At 35.3% G+C, this 21,899-nt stretch overlaps 1 protein-coding gene across 2 annotated transcripts in view; it reads right to left on the bottom strand.

Annotated features, from left to right (window-relative positions):
* Dmd (dystrophin) overlaps nt 1-21,899 on the bottom strand; it is a 1,920,150-nt gene that overhangs the window by 1,737,133 nt on the left and 161,118 nt on the right. For both annotated transcript variants that reach the window (XM_036174407.1, XM_036174408.1), the window contains exons 2-3: nt 16,608-16,700; nt 11,225-11,302 (exon numbers count right to left, since the gene is read on the bottom strand). The gene's annotated coding sequence lies outside the window, so the exon portion shown is untranslated. The remainder of the gene's footprint in view (nt 1-11,224; nt 11,303-16,607; nt 16,701-21,899) is intronic.

Genomic DNA, 21,899 nt, shown 5'->3' with positions numbered 1-21,899 from the left:
ATATTCTTCTATACTCATAGATCTGTGCCTTATCTAGTAGTCCTCAGAGAACATTCATCCAGCAACTGATGGGAACAGATACAGAGACCCACAGTCAAGACATTATGTGGATATAGAGTCTAAATTGGGAGTCTTCTTTGGGTCCCTCCCCTAGGAGATGAGGGAACCCTATAGAAATAAGAGGAGTAAACTCTGTTTAGATGTGATAGGGAATAGAAGACACCAGGAGAACATGGCCTACCCAATCAACTATGCAGGGGTCACATGGGATCACAGAGATGGAAGTGGCAAGCACAGGGCCTGCATGAGTCTGCACCAGGCCCTCTGCATGTATGTTATGGCTGTTAGTTTGATATCCTTGTTAGACTCATAAAAGTGGATTTGGGTGTATCACTTTTTTCTGCTCTGGGACTCTTCTTCCTGTGCTGGGTTGCCTTGCCTTGTCCAGCCTCAATATGAGGGCTTTTGCCTTGACTTATTGTATATTGTTTTGTCCTCTCTGGAAATCATCTCTTGGAGAGCTGTTTTCTGAAGAGGAAACAGAGAGGGAGTAAATCTGGATGAATGGGGAGGTGATGGAGCCGGGGAACTAGGAGAAGTGGAGGGAGGGGAAATGTGGTTGGGATGTATCATATGAAAGAAGAATGTAGTTTCAAAAAAATCAAATTGAATAATGAATAATGAAAATTAGAGCAAATCATAAAGAGAGGATAAAAGGGTAGAGGTGAGTCATATTCTTATAATAAATACTAAGATTGTGTGTGTGTGTGTGTGTGTGTGTGTGTGATGAGAAAAATTCTGTGAATTAATACAATAATGAATTTTGTCATGCATTTTCATTCTAGGAAAAAGAAGAGAGATGGTGAAACACCCATCTTTGTATTTTTAACTATTTTTCAGTTTTAATTTGGAAATTAAAGTTACAGTTCATTTAATAAGGAAAATACCAGTTTACAAAAATGGTATATGTATTTTTTGGCAGGCAATGACAACTTTTCCAAATCATTCAGCCAACAGAAAATAACAGATTTCTCAGAGTTTGTTTTCAAGACATGTGCCTTTCTCAGATCTTTTCTGAATTTCCAATTTATATCCAGAAGGAGACACTTTTTTCCTTAGTTTTTTTGTATAATACCTGTTAGTATTCAGGTATTATGCTGGCCTGCCCTCAGGGTCCTCAGCTGCAGCCACGAAGAGCACCCCTTAGACACATGCACTTGTTAGTACTCAGGCATTTACACTAGCCTACTCAGGGTCCTGACAGACTACATCATCATCTATGGCCACTCCCTATGTGCATGAGCTAAATTCCCTGGTAAAAAAGCAATCTCCTCCTGAGCATTCTGTCTTCAGGCATTCTGCTCTCTTTCTCCCCAGCTTCTCCCACAGAGGCCAGCCTCTGTGTCCTCTACCTTACCTCAATAAACCTCTCATGTGAGTTTTGTCTGGTATGACTCTCTCTCTCTCCCACCTCTGCTACACTACAACAAAACATAAATATAAAATATGAAGTAGGAAGGGAAAAGAAGTAAGCATAAACTACCTTGTAACTCTGCAGGCTTGCTATTTGAATGGGATTAACCCAACATTACTACAAATTAAATCTTATCAAGTAATTAAACCAAAAAATGAGCAGATTTCAAAAGAGAATATTAAATGTCATTTTAAAATTTTGCATACACATTCAGAATCTTGACACTCTTAAACAATAACTAATGATTTAGTACCTACCATGCATTGGATGTTATTACATAAATGTCTATTCTGCTAGCTACTTTTTATTTATAGCTTTCATATCCATATATTTCTTTCTCATAATTAGTAAATGACCTAAGAATTACCTTTTAACATATTAGATGATCCAAATTTCCTTTATAAGCATCTTCAGTGTTTTATAAAATATTAACATGTAGTTATACATACTTAACCATGGTTATGTGAATTGTCTCAAGGATTTACATAATCCTTCTAAATATGGTGCATTTAAAAACTGGAACTACCGAAAATCAAAGTGGCTTTAATGCCTTGTATATGCTTTTATAAAAAAAAAAAATTAAGGCTTACACTACTTAAATTTTCAAGACTTAGGGACATAAATCACCACTATTCTCTTCCACTGAGACATGCATGTGTTGAATATTTTATAACTGAATGATGAATAGTACAATATGTATAATATAAAAGAGAGAAATACTATGATTGTATACCTGGCCCATGAAACCGAGTTTCCCATTTCCTGCTTTATGTTTGTATTGTTTTAAAATTTTCTTATCACATTTTGATTCATTTATTTTGTATGCATAAGCAGTGCATGTGTAGAGGGGGTTCATGCATAACACAGACAAAGCATATGTGGAGATAAAAGGACAACTTTTAACAGTTTTCTCCTCTTGCCATGGATCAAAATTTGGTCACAGAGCTTGGCAACAAGCACCTTTTCCACCTTAGCCATATCACTGTCCTCTTTTCCTATTTTTAATGGTTTAAATTTTATAAATTCATTCAGTCTATGATTTTTACCAGCTGTCATATACCACATATAGGGATTTAGTTACATTAAAAATATTAGTGCCTTCAAATTCCTTAGGGACAAATGAAATAAAATTTGTCTATAATTTTAAAGTATTTAGGATCTCAGTGCTATATCACAGGAGAATGTTTCAATGATTCTATGCTTTCATATATACACATATGTCTATATTGCCTATATCACCTTCAACGATGAAGTAGGATTTTTCGTTTGTTTGTTTGTTTTAAATCCTATAACCTTGAAAAACATGAACATTTAAAGGGCTGATATAAGTTAAAACAAACATTCAGTCAGTAGTAGTGCAAGCCTTTAATTCCAGCATTCAAGAGACAGAAGCAGGCGGGTCTCTGTGAGTTCAAGGCCAGCCTGATCTACAGAATGAGTTTGAGGACAGCCATGATTGCTACACAGAGAAACCCTGTCTCAACAAGACAAACAAACAAAAATTTTAAAACAAAAAAATCAAAATAAAATGTCCAATTCAGGCAGTCTGGGTAAATACAAAATGTAATCTACACTTTTGGCAAAGTAGGTATTATAACTAAACTTAACTAAGTTTCTTATGTAGTATATTTAACACTAGAAAGTACTACTTGAGAGAACACATATTTTTCTCAGGAATGATTTTGCGTTATAGAATAAAGTAAAACATATAATTTTCAGTATAGTATTATTTAAATTGAAAGCTTGTAAATAATATAATATCACATGCTTTAGTTTAATTTTGTGCAATTTTAATAAAAGCAATCTTATATAACCTTTCCTTTCTAAGCTTTGTGATTTTGGCCATAAAAATTTAAGAAGCATTTTTGACATTAAGTATAATGAAATCAAAATTCATAATGCTATTTGTAAGTACATAATTATTATCACAAAAAAACTTGATATGAACTTATCACTGGTAAATTATACCTCAGTTTTAGGTATAATATGCTTGAAAAAAAATCAAGTCTTCCTCTCACTGCAAAAATTATAGTCTAAGTTATGTAGTTAGATAAGCCAACTCATGTTATCTAATTCTTCCAATTCTTTTAAATGAAAGCATTCTTCAGCTTAAGAGTAATAATATCACCTTGCATTGTTATATGAATTTAAAATTGAGATATGTGTTTGTTGTGCCTTGTTCTGTCTTACAAAAGAATATTTTGGAAGAAATAATAGCACATTTCACAGCTGATGACACGGATCCAAATCATGGAAGCATTTGACAAACACCCAACAGTTGGTAAGCTCACAGGGCTAACAGGACTGGTTTCTTCTGGAATCTGGGAAATCAGTATCTCTGATGAGCTAGTCTTTTCATAGACCTATTATGAGGCTGAAAAATGTAGTAACAGAAATAATACCTTTCTAACATAAATTAACTTTAAAATTTGGAACTTATACTTCAATCCTAGATTTTATAGGTGATAAATGGAAACAGTTTGCATTCAGTGAGAAATATTTGCTCTAATATGCTTCAAAATATGTATTATGACTATTTAAAACTTTTGATGTTTAAAGTACATATAAAATTGTACTTTTAAAGAACAATTTCAAATTCTTTTTATCTCTTATATGCCAACAAGAGTGAACACTATCACTTTTCAAATCAGTGACATTTCACAACCACTCAATATCATTCAGTGACAATTTTCAATGGCTTGATTAACTGAATAATTGAATATAACTGACCTCTAAATTAATTTTCACCTAGGCATTTAAAATACATAGTTTGGATTTGTGGCTTAATAATAAATAACACTGAACTCATTTTCTTTGTCCTAATGTAGATCTGAATTTAATTGATACAAATTTGCTAGCTTGAGATAGCCAGTTAATGAGAATGGTTTATGAGATGGTTATGAGATCTTCAACTGTCACAGTTAATATTAAATCATAGTTGGAATGTCTGTGTTTAGATTCCTGGAACACAGGCATGTCTCATGGATAGGGAGAATTTAAGAAAGAAGCAGAGTGATGTGGAATATTTGTTTAACTGTACAAAGGTGTGTTGCATTTGTTTAGCTATGTAAAAGTATGTTGAATTTATTTATGTTGTGGAATATTTGTTTAACTATGTAAAGATGTATTGCATTTGTTAATTATGTAAAGATGTGTTGCTGTTTTAACTTGCCTGCCTCGGGAACCTGATTGGTCTAATAAAAAGCAGAATGGTCAATAGCATGGGAGGAGGTAAAGGTGAAACTTGTAGGCAGGGAGAGTAAGTAGGAGGAGGATTTTAGGCTTGAGGCAAAAAGAAAGGGAGATGACAGGGAGATACTAGGGGCCAGACAGACAGATATGGAAGAAGCATGAAAGCAGGACATACAGAATAACAGAAAGGCAAAAAGCCCCAAGGCAAAATATAGATGAGTAGAAACAGGTTAAATGAAGTTAAAAGAGCTAGTGGGACAAGCCTAAGCTAGTGCCAAGTGTTTGTAATGCAAATAAAAAAAATCTCTGTGTCTTTATTTAGGAGCTAGTTAGCAGCCAGAAGGAAATTACTGCAGCAGAGAGTATAACAGAGGTGATAGGAAAGCAGAAGAAAAGAATACTGGGGGTGGGTGGCCAAGTTATAATGGAGATGGGGAGATAAGGAGGGTGGAGAGGTTCCTTATTCAAACTAAGGATTATGAAGAAGTCACATCAAAGTAGACTACTTTATAACATGACTAAAATATTTTAAAAAGTACAAATGGGGGATTTTGCATGCATGGAGAATGCAGATTCCAGAAGCTATGGAAAATTAAGCTAAAGCACCAATGTCAGGTGTATATTGTTGGTCAAGCAATGCCCTTTAGGTTCCCAAAACACTTCAAAATATTGCCATTTATTTTGTTTGGCCACCATAATTTGATGGTAAGAGTCTGCTTTTAAAGACATAGCACACTTTTATTGTTGAACATACAAATATCATTCTGGAACTGAGATGGAAACGTCCTCTCTGCTGGCTAGCTTCCATAGTGCCAGAAGATGCTATGCAGGCAGCTGTGGGAGAAAAGCCATCAGTGGTCTTACACAGCTGTGAACTCTCCGTGCTATTATACCAATTTCCAGACTAGCTATGCCCATTGGTTGAAAGGTGGCATCAATGTTTTCAGACGCCCACTCTGAAGGAGGGAATTCACCCTCGGTAGTATTGGGCCTGGTCATAGGCCCTGGCTAGTGAGGTTTAAACTCAACTTTTGGTTTGCTAACTGGTCATGTTGTCACACTGCCTCCTAAGTATTTAAATTTGTGCTGAAAGACTAGTGCTGCTCTCAGTATTTCGCAAAGAAGCTTAGTTGCTTGCAGTTTGTGGCAGTTAATACAGACATTCACAACTGACCAAAGTTGAAAGAGTAATTGACTTTTGATTTTAGCTCTACATATCAAGCCCTCCAAGGCTCATGGAATATGTTGGGCAAGGTGTTGAAAGAGTTTAAGATTTGGATGTTAGGAAGGAGCACTGTCTCCAGTAGGATATGACATAGCTATAGCATGTGCCAGGGTTACAGGCTTTCTGTGGACATCCACAGTCCAGACTCAGGTTCTCATTCATGTGCAACAAGCCATATACCCATTTAAGCATCTTCTAACCCCAGAAAATTTAAACTACACATTGAATGTTTCTTCTTAATTGAGAGAAAAGCACTGAAAATACTGTAGAGCTGAATTCTAAGTGCCTCCTAATACAGGGTGCTCACAAATAATAGAGTTAAGAAACGATAGAATCAATACAAGCAGAATATTTCCTCTCATTTGAAATTTCTTCTGTATGCCTTCAAAAAGCCAGGAAAAGAGGCTCTAGACAATTTTTAAAGCTAGAACAGGTGGGAAAACAAGTGAAATCACTTCATAGTGTCATTCTATTTCATAGTAATTTGTACTATCTTTTGTTTGCTTTTCAGAACCACAGCCAACTTTATTACAAATTAGCCTTGTTCTCAGCAAATATTGTAATGACAATATTGTACTTAGAAGTGATTTTTTTCTCAATACGTGTATTTTCTAAATTAAATTATTGGTAGCAGGAATAATGTTATACTGAAACAACTGCCACAAAGAAATCAAATCATACCATAAATATGGTGTGCATGTTCTACAAAGACAAGGTATGAGCAGAGTTCAAGTGAGGAGAAAAGAAAGATATGAGTTGCTGTCTCCCCTCAATACCACTTAAAATTTCCCCTTTCTTCCTACTTCCACCTGCAACACACCTGTGCCTCTATTTTCATCTCTAGATCTCTTTCTCTCTGGCCACACCTCCTGTACTAGTATCTTTGTTTAGTCCAGGTTATATTTTATAAATAAGACTTGAAAATGGCACCATCATTTGACATGCCAGTGTCAATGCAGGATATACTGCAAGGTCCTGCCCCTAGGTCAAATGTTACAGATAATTAATGCCTGTTGTAGTGAGTTTAGTGCCCCTAAAGGGAATGGCACTATTAGGAGGTGTGGTGTAGTGGATAGCCATCCCAGCATTGGCCTGGAAGTTCCAACCCCCATTGAGGCTTTGGTAATGGTCACGCCCACAAGGCAGGGTGGAGGTAGGAAGCAGAAGACCCAGGATCGAGAGGAGGTTGCTCTTGGTTCTGGGACCCTGGACGTTGGAGGTAGACCGAGCAGAGTTCTCCAGAGAACACCGCCAGACTGTGCAATACCTTTGCCAGACCCTACAACCTATCCCTTCATTTGTAAGTTACCCCATAAAATAAACCTCCCTTTTAACTACGTGGAGTGGTCTTAATAATTACACCAATAGTGTGGCTTTGTTGGAGTGGTTGTGGCCTTTTTGGAGGAAGTGTGTTACTCAAAAGGTGGGCTTTGAGGTCTCATATATGCTCAATCCACATCCAGTGACACAGTTCACCCTCAGTTGCCTTTGGATCAAGATGTTCAATTCTTCAGCACCATGTCTGCCTGTACTCAACCATACTCCCAGCCACCAGCTCCCTGCCATGATAATAATGGACTAATCTTCTGAAATTGTCAGCCACCACCTCAATTAAATCTTTTCCTTTTTATCAGAGTTATTGTGGTCATGGTGTCTCTTCACAGCAACAGAAACCTAAACTAATACAGCTACTGAGATAGGGAAAATCTGTCTTATTCAGGGATAAACTCGCTAATAAGTTTTCCAATCCCCCTATACCCTGTATGTGTATGTGTGTGTGTGTGTGTGTGTGTGTGTAATAATAACAATTATAAAATAATGGGCCATGGGTTTGAGAGGGAGTAGGGGGACCACAGGAAGAACTGGAGGACAGGAAAGGAAGGAATTATGTAAATATATTATTCATCTATGAAATGCTCAAAAATTATATTTTTTAAAGAAAAAGAAGGGAAATAGAATAAAAAGAAACAGGAACTGGTTTAGCTTGAAGTATTAGAAATGACTGTGACTCTCTAACTTTTTTCTGTCTCAAGGGATGTGTACATTGTTACCTGGTTGATAATGTAACCGTCAATCACATCTGCTTCCTGTCATCACATGGAAGTAACATGGGCTCAAAAGTAAATGACTTTCCTGTTTGCTCAGCAAGGTAAGATAATGGATAGCATAAGGATTTTCAGTATACAGGTTTTCAAAACTCACACAGAAGAAGAATAAGAACAACTAGAAAGTTTAATATACTGTGTGCTGCCCTACTTGCACCTAAACCCACCTAACTTGTTACTCTTTCTTTCTGTGAGGTGATTCCGTTGCCTGTGATTTTAAATCCTCCCTTCCCACATACCTAATACACATATTTATTAATCCAATGAACAGCACTGGAAGGATATTAGAGAGTTGGTTAGAGATAATACAACTCATCAGGTCATTGTTTGAGAAGAAATACATTTTTTGATATTGTATCATCTTGAGCATTTATCTCATAGTACTCTACCAAAGCTATACCTCTTATCAAGTTAACAATTTACCCTCTTGGTTTAGAGGTAGTAATGGTTATTATTCACCTAGCCACTCGACGCCTCACTCTCCATGGTTAAGTCCTTCAATGATGCCTGTTTTTGGAAAAAAATCCTCACTTATAATCTCTTCAACTTTGGTTTTGAATGTGTCCTTGTTAGGGTTCCTATTGCTGTGATGAAACACCATGACCAAAAGCAAGTTGGGGAGGAAAGGGTTTATTATGCTTACACATCAGCATTGGTGTTCATCACTGAAGGAAGTCAAGACAGGAACTCCAATAGGGCAGGATCCTGGAAGGTAGGAGCTGATGCAGGCCATATGGGGAGCTGATTACTGGCTTGCTTGTCATGGCTTGCTCAGCCAACTTCATATAGAACCCAAAACCACCAGCCCAGGGATGGTACCACCCACCATGGGCTGGGTCCTCCCTCGTTGATCACTAAATGAGAAATTGCCTTACAGCTGGATCTCATGGGGGCATTCCCTCAATTGAGGCTACATCTTGTATAAAGTTGATGACTCCAGCTTGTATAAAGTTGACACACAAAAAATCAACCAGTACAGAGTGTATCTTCTGTTTCACACAGGGACAGTTAATACTGCATTTGGCTTCATAAGATAACTTAGACTTTTATGGTCATTATGCTAGTAGTTGTCTCAATTGACTGTAGATTAAATGTTTTGTTATTACTTTTCCTAATTATGAATGGCACCATTTAGATCTATTGGGCTCTGGCCATTCTATAGCATTAAAGAATAAGATTCCTGATAATGGCAAAGATAGAATTTTCTTAATACCTGGAGGATGGCACAGATTGGAGCTTGGACAAATTGAACAAAATTATTAAACTGTTGTTTCTTGTATACTCAACATTATAAGAAGAATTTATACAAAGTGAATGCTATTTTATATAACTATTTACTATGCTTTGGGGCTTCAGGAGAAATAAAATAACTATCTAAACTTATAAAGTTTTTATATTATACTTATACTTCATTTTTACCATTAAACAGGTTACTATTAAAATGATTAATTTAATAATTTAAATAAAATATATTATAATTAAGATTTAATTATAGATTTAAAGTATTTCTACAATGTTATGTACTTATTATCGGTTTTAATTCTCTTCAGTTAAAAAAAACAGTCTTTTAAAATATTCTTCCAATGCATTTTCTTTATATTCATTATTCTAATATTTACTTTTGAAAGAACCTCTCTTTTTACCTAATATACCACAGTATTTTTAGTTGTAATCTTTGTCATGTTATTTAGACAAGAATTAAAACCCTAACCACAGCTCACTGTGTTTCTACCTTCATAATGTCTACCACACTATGTCCTTAATCCCTTCATCTCTACTTGATTTTGTACACTGTCCTTTCCAACTACTAAGTCCTCATTCCAAATGCTTCTATACTTTAAGGTCTTTTTATTACTTTGCCTGGACCATCTTCTTATAGTTTGTACAAGGATTCACCTCCTTTAGGTCTCAGATTATATTACCTTGACCAAGAAGTCTTTCTTGACCTCCTACTCTGGTTATCGTTAATCACTTGTATCCTGTCATTGATATATATATAGTGTGTGCATATATACATATGTAGTGTATATATGTATATATGTGTATGTGTACATATGCATATACAAAACAAACACAGAGAAACACATACACAGACATATACACGGTAACATCTACCACATAAGGATTCTCTTCTGTACATATCCTTGCCAGCATTTGTTATTTCTTTTACTAATGACTGTCAACATTTTTGTTGGTGGTGGTCATTGACTTGGTGATGGTTATCTTTACAAGTTTTCATTAGACCATTTTATTCTAATATCAGAAAAACTGAAAATTTATGGCTGGAAAGCAATCAAACTTGTAATGTTTCTATAAAACAACTTTCATATGTTAAATAGGACAATGAATTCATAAACTCAACTAGATACTTTGCAATTTCCATTTCCACATTATTTACGTTAGTCTGTTATGACTAGATGAGCTGAAAAATATATGGAGGACTGTACATTATTACAAATCCATTGCTTATTACATTTATTTTAAGAGTATGTGGTAAATGCTTTTGAAATTACCTTTTAAAGAGAGTTATATGTAGTCAGAAAGCTACCAAAAGTGCCTTGTAAATGTACTGGTCGATTAGAAAGGTTGTAGGAGTTAATATGAAAGGAAAACTATTTCCCTGCAAGACCATGATGAAAATGATAAGATCATCCTTTCTCAGAGGAGAATATATCCCATCCCCTCTCTTCTGATCACCTTAACAATGGTTGTTTGTTTTTTTCTAATATAACATATATAATTTATACCCACGTATACTAAGCCAAATAATTCTTCCCCTCAGCTAAAATAGTAGTTGTTTGTCTGTTAAACTTATATGTTTAATGTGTGCATAGTGAGTGTTGGCTTGATTCACACAAAATATGTTATCATTAGGATTGAAAATGTGGAATAATATTCAGTAAGCAACGTTTCTTTGTTGTGCCACTATATGAAGGACTCAGTTTGCCTACTAAAAATAGCTACAGCAAGTAATATCTAGAAACAACATAAAAGCCATACCAAGTACAGGCCTTGCCTTTCTTGGTCCTCTGTGGCTGTATACATTGGCTTCTAGATTTACATTAGCTACAAGCATATACAAAGGAACCAGCCCATGTGCTCTGAATAAGAGCGTCTGTGATTTACAAGAGAGCTTATAAGCTTTCTCTACATTGTGACTGAAGCCCTTACGGAAACATTAAGCATGCTGTTTTGTGGTGTGCAGACCTTGTTCAGGTCACCACTTACATTATTTTTCTGTAAGACCTGCAGTGCCTTGTTGACATTGTTCAGAGCATGAACTCTTGTAGATCCTTTTTCTTTTGGCTAAAAAAAGAAAGGAGAGAAATGGTGTTTACTAGGGAACAAAGAGACAAAAAAATTCTACCTGAAAAACCAAAGGTGTATGAATTTCACTTTTAAGTTTGAATATTTTACATATAAATGAACACATACTGTGAAGCATTTAGTTTTTTAAAAAGTCTTCAGGCTTTGGGCTTTTTGTCCTTGGAATAGCACATCTTTAACATAAAGAATCCACATCCTGGGAAAGAAAGCACATTTTTTTTCATTTACAGTACAATTTGGGGTGATTGCATCTTCATTTTTTAGCTCAGTGTGTATTATTAAAAGACCATGAATTATGGAAAACATTAACAAAATACATAAGGAAAGTAACCAGTAAGATAGAAAAGTAAGTTTATTTCTACACATTTTAAGAAAAGTTTGAAGGACATGAGTCTCTTGTGATGCCCAAACTCCACTCACTAAGTAGCCACCTATACACACTCATGCAGGCAACCCTAATTTAAGTCTGTTGGTCATAAATGAAAGGGAGAGAGGCCTAATAGAAAAGAATAAGGGGTTGAACAAGAGAGGGAAGGACCCAGGAGATGGAAGTGGAGGTGAGTCTGATCAAAATACATTGTTTGAAATTGCCAAATACATCATAATAATGTACAGAATTGTCAAATGTAAATTATTTTGAAATATATAATGCTATATGATGGATAACACAGAGCTTTCCCACATAAAACAGTCAGTCAGCATTCAGAGAATGAGAGTCTCTGAAGTGTTCAGCACTAAATAGGACATACTTATTACATCCCTTACCCCAAGTCCTAGGGATATTCTCTGAAGGAGAAAGAAAAAGATCGTAAGAGCCAGAGGTTTTTGATAACAGGAAAATTATGTTTTCCAGGCACAACAGGATCAATGCACATGAAACAAAGGTGCAGTGATTGTGACAACAAGATCAGTTCAAGACAGAATCTCAATATAGAGGAAGAAGGCAGGCATGAAATCCCACAGGTTAACTGCAGAGCTATTGCTATTTGATGGCAGCTGGAAGAGGAAGAGCCAGTTTTCACTAATGGAATAATTCCTGGTAGACTGGCAAGCCCCACTCCCAACACGAGCTTGGCAACCAAAACTGGACTCAATGAGGAAAGAAGAAATATAAAAGAAGAATGATTTTCAAATTTGGGTAGGAAGGCAGAGAAGGATGGCCGGGGTGCTAATGGCCAGAGTTGGGTTGGGAGGGTAAATATTTTCAAAATACATTGCACAAAATTTTCAAATAATTAAAATATGCTAAAATGTGCAATGCTAAATAAGAAGTATGTTTCTTTGACTACTGCCTAGTTATCCTAGTCATTAGAATTTAAAATGTCAATAACCAGGGTTCTTAGTTTATACTTTTAGTCCCAAAAGTTATTTCTTGTCATTTAATTTTAAACTAACATCTGCATAATTAATTAAAATACACATTACCTCATTTTTCCTCATAGAAGAGTTTTAGAAATTCTATTGTTATGATGCTTATATTTATTACTGCCTTACTATTCTTACTGGTTTTCCCTTAATGTAAGCTCTCATTAGCTCTCTCCAAGAATATATTAGAAGCTCATTTCCTACTCACAATTTCTCCATGATATCTTCAACAATGACATGGTTGGAACAAGTCAGCTGCCCAAACCATTGATTTATACATCTCTCATTTCAACCTTAGGGAGGCTATTGTTTAGTAAACAGTGTGACTTCCTAAGCCTGCTTTCAACTTTCTGCTCTGTCACTTTGGGACTATTCGACCTTGAGAAACTTCTCAGTCTCCCTATACTCCAGTTTTCTCACATGTTAAAACAGAGTTAGTAAAATAGCTGTTCCACAACTTTAAGTAGTAATGTGTATAAAGTATTTAGATGGGGGATTTTGATATAATGCATTCAGATGTTTGCTCTATGGAGTTTGTAGTACAAGGAAAGTTCTTCACGTTATTATTAAGCAACTTGCAATGCCAATGGTTTCATACCAATTTCACTTGTAATTATACTAAACCTAAAATGAATATATATTCACAAAAACTATCAGTGGAATATGGCTCCAACTTTTGATCCATGACTATGAAGTTAGAATTTTCATTTTTATTGTCTTACTCTTTCCCTACCTTGTATATATATGGAATAAATAATATACTTTTTTACTTTTAATTTTACCCTGTGCTTTCCAAGAGTATTCCCATCCTTTCCAAGACTTGCATACTCAAGAGAACGTTACTCTTTGACCTGACTGTACAAGCTTCCAATGTTTCTGTTAAGCCTTCTAATCTCCATGATGACTTGACTAATAACAGATGTCTTGTTCCTTCATCTTCCTCCATCTCTAAGCATAGCCTCATTAACAGCAATCTCCATTTTTCATATCTTGGAACGTACTACTCCTTGAATGTCAAAGTGAGAAGAGCCTGTATTTTCATGTTTTCCTACCTATCACCACAAAGAGCAAGAAAACAAAGGTACAGAAACATGTTTTTAAAGAAAATCAGCAGAATATCAGCATAAATGTGCAGAGAAGGAGAACGAGTTATGAAAGAATAATCTTAAACAACTGAAAGTCAGTGAGATGTATTTATTTCTGTATTTATAAACAGAACTGACCCCATAAATATTGAAAAAAGGTAGATATTCACAGGCACTTACTTCTCTATCAGCATCATAAAAATACACACATTAGGCATGTACACTTGTATATATAATGTGTAACTATAGTGAAATTAAGAGTAAGCCTATACTGTGCCTTCCAATTGGCTACCTGACAGAAGTTTAAATGTAAATCATTTGAATGTTTTATTCTAGGAAGCCATCAACCCAAGTTAAAAGATCTTAAAAATGTATCAAATATACATATAAATAACATTATACAGACTTAACAGATTATGTTTAGGGATATATATGTACACACACAGACACACACACACACACACACACACACACACATATATATATATATGTGTGTGTGTGTGTGTGTGTGTGTGTGTGTGTATATAATTTTTTCACAATTAGTGAAAACAGAAGCCATGAATTTGCAATGAGAAAAGGAAAGTGAGAGATGTAATTATATCATAATCTCAAAAATAAAAGTAAAATAATTGAGTAAATAAAACAGAAAATGTACCACTTTAAAATGGACTGTAAGAGCGTGAATTGTTGAGACCAAGATTGCAAAAAGCACAGGGACAAGTAGCCAAACGAATGGAAGCACATGAATTATGAACCAAAGGCTGTGGAGCCCCCAGCTGGATCAGGCCCTCTGGATAAGTGAAACAATTGAATAGCTTGAACTGTTTGGGAGGCACCAAGGCGGTGGGACCCAGACCTATCCTTAGTGCATGAGCTGGCTGTTTGGAACCATGGGCTTACACAGGGACACTTTGCTCAGCCTGGAAGGAGGGGACTGGACCTGCCTGTACTGAATCCACCAGGTTTAAATGAATCCCCAGGGGAGTCTTGGCCCTGGAGGAGATGGGAATGGAGGGGAGGGGATGGGGGGAAGGTGGGGGCAGGGACGGGAGTGGGGAGGACAGGGGAACCCATGGCTGATGTGTAAAATTAAAACACAAATTAAAAAAAAGAAAGAAAAAATATTGTAGTAACATATTAATCATATATAGCTATTAAAGTTAATTTAAAAATGGAAGCACAAAGTATGTCATTTTAGCATAACTACAATATTTGAAATTCACTGTCCTAGCCATGTGTATGTATACACACCAAAATATTATTTCAAGTAATTAAAGGCAAAAATAAATTCTATGGAATTTAAGAGAGGGAAATTAATTTTAGAAGTTTGTTAAAAAGCCTTCAATAGCAAGCAGAAGCCCATGTTTTTCAAGGCCTGTCAGAACACACAGAAGCACAGAAAGCAAAATAGGTAAACAAAACAACAAAGCAAAATTCTGGGCAATGTCTGACAGTACAGGGACCAACTTGGCTTGCTGTGAGAGAATTGCAGGAGGCAACTCAGAGATAGGAGTTTGGCCAGATTGAACTGTGATAGACAGCTAGAGTTTCTATAGTTCATACAAAATCTTGGTTTGTGTGTGGGGGCAGGGGGGAGTGCTCATGTGTATGCACCTGCTTAAATGCTTATGCTGGAAAGCTAAAGTAAAGGGAAAAGAGAAAAGATGAAAACGATAATTAAATAGGACACATTATATATGCAGAATGGATGGCTGCAGGTAGACTGGAGTCTTAAACCCTACTTATAAGAATAATAGAAATCTAAAAATAAAATTTTTAAGTCAAGAGATTATGATTTAAGAGTTTTTCTCCATTATGAGAGTTTCATCAACTGAACTCCAGACTCTTCTATGACTTTAGTGACTTATAATATTGTATAGCCATGTTTTATCTCCATAGGAATGTTCTAAAGTTATACAAGTTAACATTTCTCTAAAGGAAATTCTATTCTCATCTCATATGCTTTTTGATATCAGACTAAATACCAACATTTTATTATACTATACCAAAAATATTTTTATTTACAAATACAGGTGCATTTAAAAATATATTAAAATACAAAATAACACAAAGGTAAGTTTATAGTCATTATGTATAAACCCCTTTACACAATTAGTCCCTAAGAAGGATTTTTTTTAAAAGTAAAGCCACCTATTGCTTATTATTGACAGAATATATTGTTGCAATTTTTTACTTTGTTATTCTGCACAAGATAAACAATGCCAAAATGAAAATTATAATGTGAATTATTTAGTTCAGGAATAGGTACTGAATTGCTTATCTGACCAACATATCAGTGAGTTTCATTAGATCACTCAAATAGAACTGATTCTTTGGGGTTCAACACTTCATTAAGGTTACTGTAAATTTCAAAATAAATTTGCTGGACTGGAGAGATGTCTCAGGATAGAGGTATAAGGACCAGAGTATGGGTTCCTAGCATGCACATAGTAGCCAAGTAGGCATGGTAACCTGTCTGTAATCCCAGGAATCAGGAGGCAGAGATAAGGACCACAGAAGAAAGCTGGCTAAATAGAATAGCTGAATTGATGAGGTCTAGTCCAAATGAGAGACTGTCTCAATACATAGAGCAGAAAGAGTAACATAGGAAGATATCCAAAGTTAACCTTTTGCCTTCACACAACAGGCATGCACACAAGTGCTTGTATGCCTACATGTAAACATGCATTCAGTCTCACATACAAATACAAAAGAAAGGAGAGGGAGGGAGGGAGGAAAGAGAAAGAGAAAGGGACGGAAGGAAAGAAGGAAGGAAGGGAGGGAGGGAGGGAGGGAGGGAGGGAGGGAGGGAGGGAGGGAGGAAAGGTTCTTACCAGTTTTTGCCCTGTCAGGCCTTCCAGGAGGTCTAGGAGGCGTTTCCCATCCTGCAGGTCACTGAAGAGGTTGTCTATGTGCTGCTTTCCAAACTGAAGTGAAAAACATACCCATTTTAAAAAAAAAAGCACAGTTTTTTTTTTTTTATCATTTTCATGTTCCATATCTATGATGAAGCCTTTGGAAATTTAAAACTATATTTAAGGGTATTTGAGGTATCAAATTAATAAATGATCAGGAGTAATGTATGAAAAATAAAGTTCAGGTTGATAAGCAGAGTCAATAAATTATTACATTAGGACAAATATATTTGAACTGTTAATGACAAGAAGTTGAAAATTTGTAGCATAATTCATCCAATTAATCTGTCAGATTGTTCAATATCTTTTGTCACGCTCTACACAAAATGACTCAAAGTCCTGTTCTCATTTTAAAACAAATCCAGTTTTTGGAAGGCCTGTTTTATTTATTTTGTCAGTTATTTAGTTAGTTTGAAGACTATTACACCTGATAATCTCAGGTTGCTTCTCACCCAAGTACCCAGTAATCCTAGTTGGTCTCCCATCCAAGTATCATCCCGTCCTAACCATGCTTAACTTCTGGGATAAGATGAGATCAATGGTGTTCAATGTGACATGGCTGTAATTGGAAAATATGGTTTAAACAGGGTGAAAATAAGTCTACTAAGGCTTTTCACTTATTTTTCTAGAGTATCTACTTAGAAATTCCATTAAGGAACCCAAAATTACTATAATCACTAGTAAGTCCTAAAATTCTTAGAGTAACTACTGATGGGAGGCACTGAACTGTGCAAATGGATCTTACCACCATTTTTTTTTCTGTCATCTTAACATTAATGCACTCATCTTACAGGAGCAGCTAAGACAAAGAATTTGGCTATGAAACCCAGTGTTACAAAACTAGAAGGTGGTAAACCTATCATTTTGCCTTGGGCCTAGGTAACTTCTGAAGCCTCTGTTCCTTCCATCCTTCCATGTTACTCTTCTCTACCTTATTATCTTCCTCCTCTGTTATCTTTCAAATATATTGTTTCTTCTGACATATACTCCAAAATCTTTCCTAGTTTCAGTCAAAAACTGTCCACAATTGTTTCTGATGATACGATTTTCAGTTCTCTTATCACCCAGATTATCCACAAAGACTTAGTTTAGCACTGAAGTCAATGGAACACCAGTAAACCAAAGCGAGATGCTAGATGGAGCTCACATTGGTAAATCAGACACAAAATGCCCAGGTGACAGATGTTTTTTCCAGCTGGGAAAACATATTCATGAATAATAATACCACACACAGGAAATAAATGAATCCAGGAAAACATAACTGTGGAAAATACCAGAGTCTGTAGTTTCAAATCAGGAAATGCTTTCACTGAGTGTCAAATAACAGGCCTAACATTAACCTTTAACTCATGAGCTACTTAGATTGCAAACAAACTTTGAAACTTACTTAACAAGAAAATCCCTATATACAAGAAAAACAACAACTTTGATACATCTAAGACTAAAGACATAAAAGTTAGATTCTACCTAAACCCAGGCAGCAGTATCAATGATGTGACCTATAGTTGCCTAGGTAGTTGCCTTCTATGAAGAAAAACCTAGCTCCTGCAGACATGGTGGCCATAAGGCCCACCCAGCTTTTACATAGGTGTTGGGTATGACCCTCATGCTTGCATGGCAAGCTCATTCTTGTATGCTCAGATTTTGTGATATGATATCAACTACTGACTATTTTTTACAAACTATTTTTTTGTATTGAAATTATACCCCAATAGTTCTTTTTTAAACTCCAGAGTAAGAATGTAAATAATACAAAATATTAACATGCTGAAAGTTTTTAAAGCAGGGTTGTAATGCATAATCTTAGAACAACAGTGACATTTTATGACCCTTTAAGCAGATGAGTGTATACTTCCTAATAATTCCATAAAGCTCTTCAAATATAAACATGAGTAATACTGAGGTTTTATTTTCCAATTGAATTACAGTACAACTTGAAATGTTCTTTATTTCAGGGCAAGTTTTACAGAAGCAATTGAGAAAAGAGTTTCTTCTAAAATTATGGAAATAAGCATCTTGCAGGTAGCAATATGCCAATTTTTAGATAAAGGCAACTGTATATTTTTCTGACAAAGATTGTTGTTCTTAGGCCATACTGTGTATCTTTATTGATTGCCAGATAAAGTCTGACAAACCAAGAAGTGCATGGATGACAAAATCGCACTTACTCAAAAAAAGCATTGAAGGCAGTAAATATGAAGTATATCTCAGGGCATCTAACCTAAGTATCCTATAGGATAAAACATATGCTTTGATTTAGGGAAAAGAAGTGAAGGCCAGCAGACTGAAAGAATCTTGCTTACAGTCCAAATGTGACACAGACCCTCTATAGATTACCCTTTCATGCCAAATTCAACCAAAAAAAAAGAAAAGGACTAAATGATCCTGGTCTAGTCAAAGGCACCCAAGTGTAACTAGCTAATGATCTTAGTACAAGGAAGCAATGAGTTAATAGGAAAAAAAACCTGATCTTATTATTTTATCAGTTTTCATAGCACATATATTACAATGTTTCACTGAAGTACCACAACAGAAATCTGAATATTCTTTGTTCCATTGGCATATTGTCACCCAGAAGGAACATGCTTCCTGCAAATGAGACTGAATGAATTTATCCTGGGTATGGCAGGATCAATTCCTCAATAACTGAAGGTTTAGCAGTTCTGTGAAAACACATACTAAAGCAGTTTTTGCCCTCCTTTCATAATGTATGTTTGTTTTAATTTAAAGGCAAATATTAAAGCAGTTTTTGTAAAATTCCCACCTACTAAAGCAGTTCTCAACAAAATGTCACAAAGCTTCAGATATTTAGTCTACATGTAGTATGACTACCCCACAGACCAAAAAAAAAAAAAAAAAAAGTGTCTCATTGCTCCTGCATCCTTTGCTTGGTTTTGACTACTCTCTCTTCATTGGACAGAGTTATCAATATTACACAGAAAAAGAAGCACAGATTCCAGAGGCAGCGGAAGCTAACTTTGGCACTCAAGTGTCCTGTTCACTAGCTGTGGTATCCTAATAAAGTAAACCTTTGCACTGATCAGTAAAATGGAAACTGATACAATAACACCTCAGAGCACTTGTGAACTTGAAATCAAATGAAGTAAGTGTAGTCCATAGGTGTTGCATATGAATTGGCAACTTTTAACCCATATTTAATAAATATAGGTTGATTTTGCTCCTTTATTCTTCTATTAGCACTTCTCTATTTCTCTTTCTAGTGCTAAGTTTGAGGTACATATGAAAATTTATCATGCTATTAAATATAATGGAAAGTGCTGAGTTCATTTGCAGTGCATGTGATTATAATCCCTATAACAGTAGATAATAGTATAGGAGTATAAGTATAGCACCTATAAGAATAATAAGGAAGGAGAGATGTTAATTGTGCACATACATCACAGAAAATGAGGAATGTAAACTGTGGATTGTGAAGCCCAAAGAAAATTCATGATCTTGCTCTGTTGCTTCTTTGGCTATTTTAAATTAAGTCTTGGTCTGTTTCTCTCCCATTTCATCTTTGCTATCTATCACATCTTTTTTTCATAGGTGACATTTAGGGTAATAAAAGCATTACTATTTCCTTAAAATTCCATTGTTAATGGCTTTCTTTTCAAGTGCAGAAAATGGTTTTGTAAATCAAAGTGCCATATCCTTTTTGTGCCACATGATTCTGTGGCTCTCTGTCTTTAGTTCCTTTCATGACTAATGCTTTCTTTATTAAATGAACCCAGTGAACTGTTGACATTACTCAGCAGATTCACCCATTCAGTTATTGACTTCTTCTTTGCCAACGCAAATAGCAAGATGAAACAATCATAAAATAACAATCTTTCTACAGTATTGTTAGTAATGAATTAAGAAATATGGAAGCCCAGACAATATTAAAAAATATACTAGTAGGTGGCATAAACAAAGAGGAGAAATTTTTAAATAATGTAAAGAAAACAACTGTGAAAGGCTCAGAAATTCATATGTGAAGCTGTTTAAGTGGCCTCTGACTCTTCCGAGTTGCATCAGTCTTTTAACCTGAAAATACAGAAGGATCAATACAATGTTCCAGTAAGAGGTAAAGAGCACACGGATAATTTAGCATGACCTTCTGGTTACAAAAAGGTCAAGCCATGGATATATCTGTTGTTCAAAAAGTCAAGAGACTGCTCAGTGATTACAAATTCTGGACACTGGAAACACCAAAAAGACTGCAAAAGTGAGGATTCAAAATCTCCTGGGAGGCAACGCTGCTGAATTGCTCAGCACAAAATAATACAGCCCACTGTAGTTTAAAGAGGTACTTTTTGTAGGTATTTTTCTAAAGTACAGTTTTAAAATTTTTGACAAACATTGTATTGCAACATAATATACATACAAGAAAATGCATATCTTCAGTTGTATAGCTCACTGAATCTTTGTAAAGTGAATAGGTATGTATTACAGCAATTGCACTTATAAACAGGATATGACAGGTACCTGGTAGCAACCTACCACCACTTCTGTGGATTAGCATCTTTAAGAATGACTACTGTATTAATTGTTGAGAGCACATATTAATAATACTTCACAAGCCTCTCAATAAAGACAAATAAAACGTGTTTCATCTTTAATTTTAGGAATGTAATGATTAAAAGGAATATATATAGAGAATTTGGAAAGGAAAAATTTCACACTAATGAAGTGTTTTACAAAGCATAAAAACATAATTTTGTGAACAAAATTTGCTCTACATTGAAAATGTCAGTATCCATATTTTATATATTACTATAAGATCTTGGGCAAGTCTCTTTTCCAATCCAAGCCTCAATATTTCCATTTTTCAAAACAGGATATAGTATTAGCCAGATTGTGGTAATGATATGAAACATTTAAGTGGAATGGGCTTTTTAAAAATAAAATATGCCTTAAAGATGCTAACTATCATGAATTTATTCTAGTATTTTGAACCATAATGCTCATACTTCTTGACAGTTCCTCTTTGTGAGCTTATACTCAGAGTGACCAATGGCACTAACTAATTTGACAACATAAAAATTAAATGGTTAATAAATGTAAGGTGTCCAATATAATCCCTGGCTGAGAAAGTGTTCAATAGACTCAAATTACATTTCTTGTGTCATCCTTCCTGTTAAATGTCCCTACCAGGGAGTAAGAGTCCAAATCTGTTTTGCAGCTCCAAAGGCCCTTGCAAAAACGAGTAATACTGTAACAGCTTAT

Source organism: Onychomys torridus, chromosome X (assembly GCF_903995425.1).
Source record: "Onychomys torridus chromosome X, mOncTor1.1, whole genome shotgun sequence".
In the NCBI taxonomy this organism is placed as follows: Eukaryota; Metazoa; Chordata; class Mammalia; order Rodentia; family Cricetidae; genus Onychomys; species Onychomys torridus.
The sequence above is the reverse complement of the archived record's forward strand: the minus strand, read 5'-3'. Positions and strand labels throughout refer to the sequence as shown.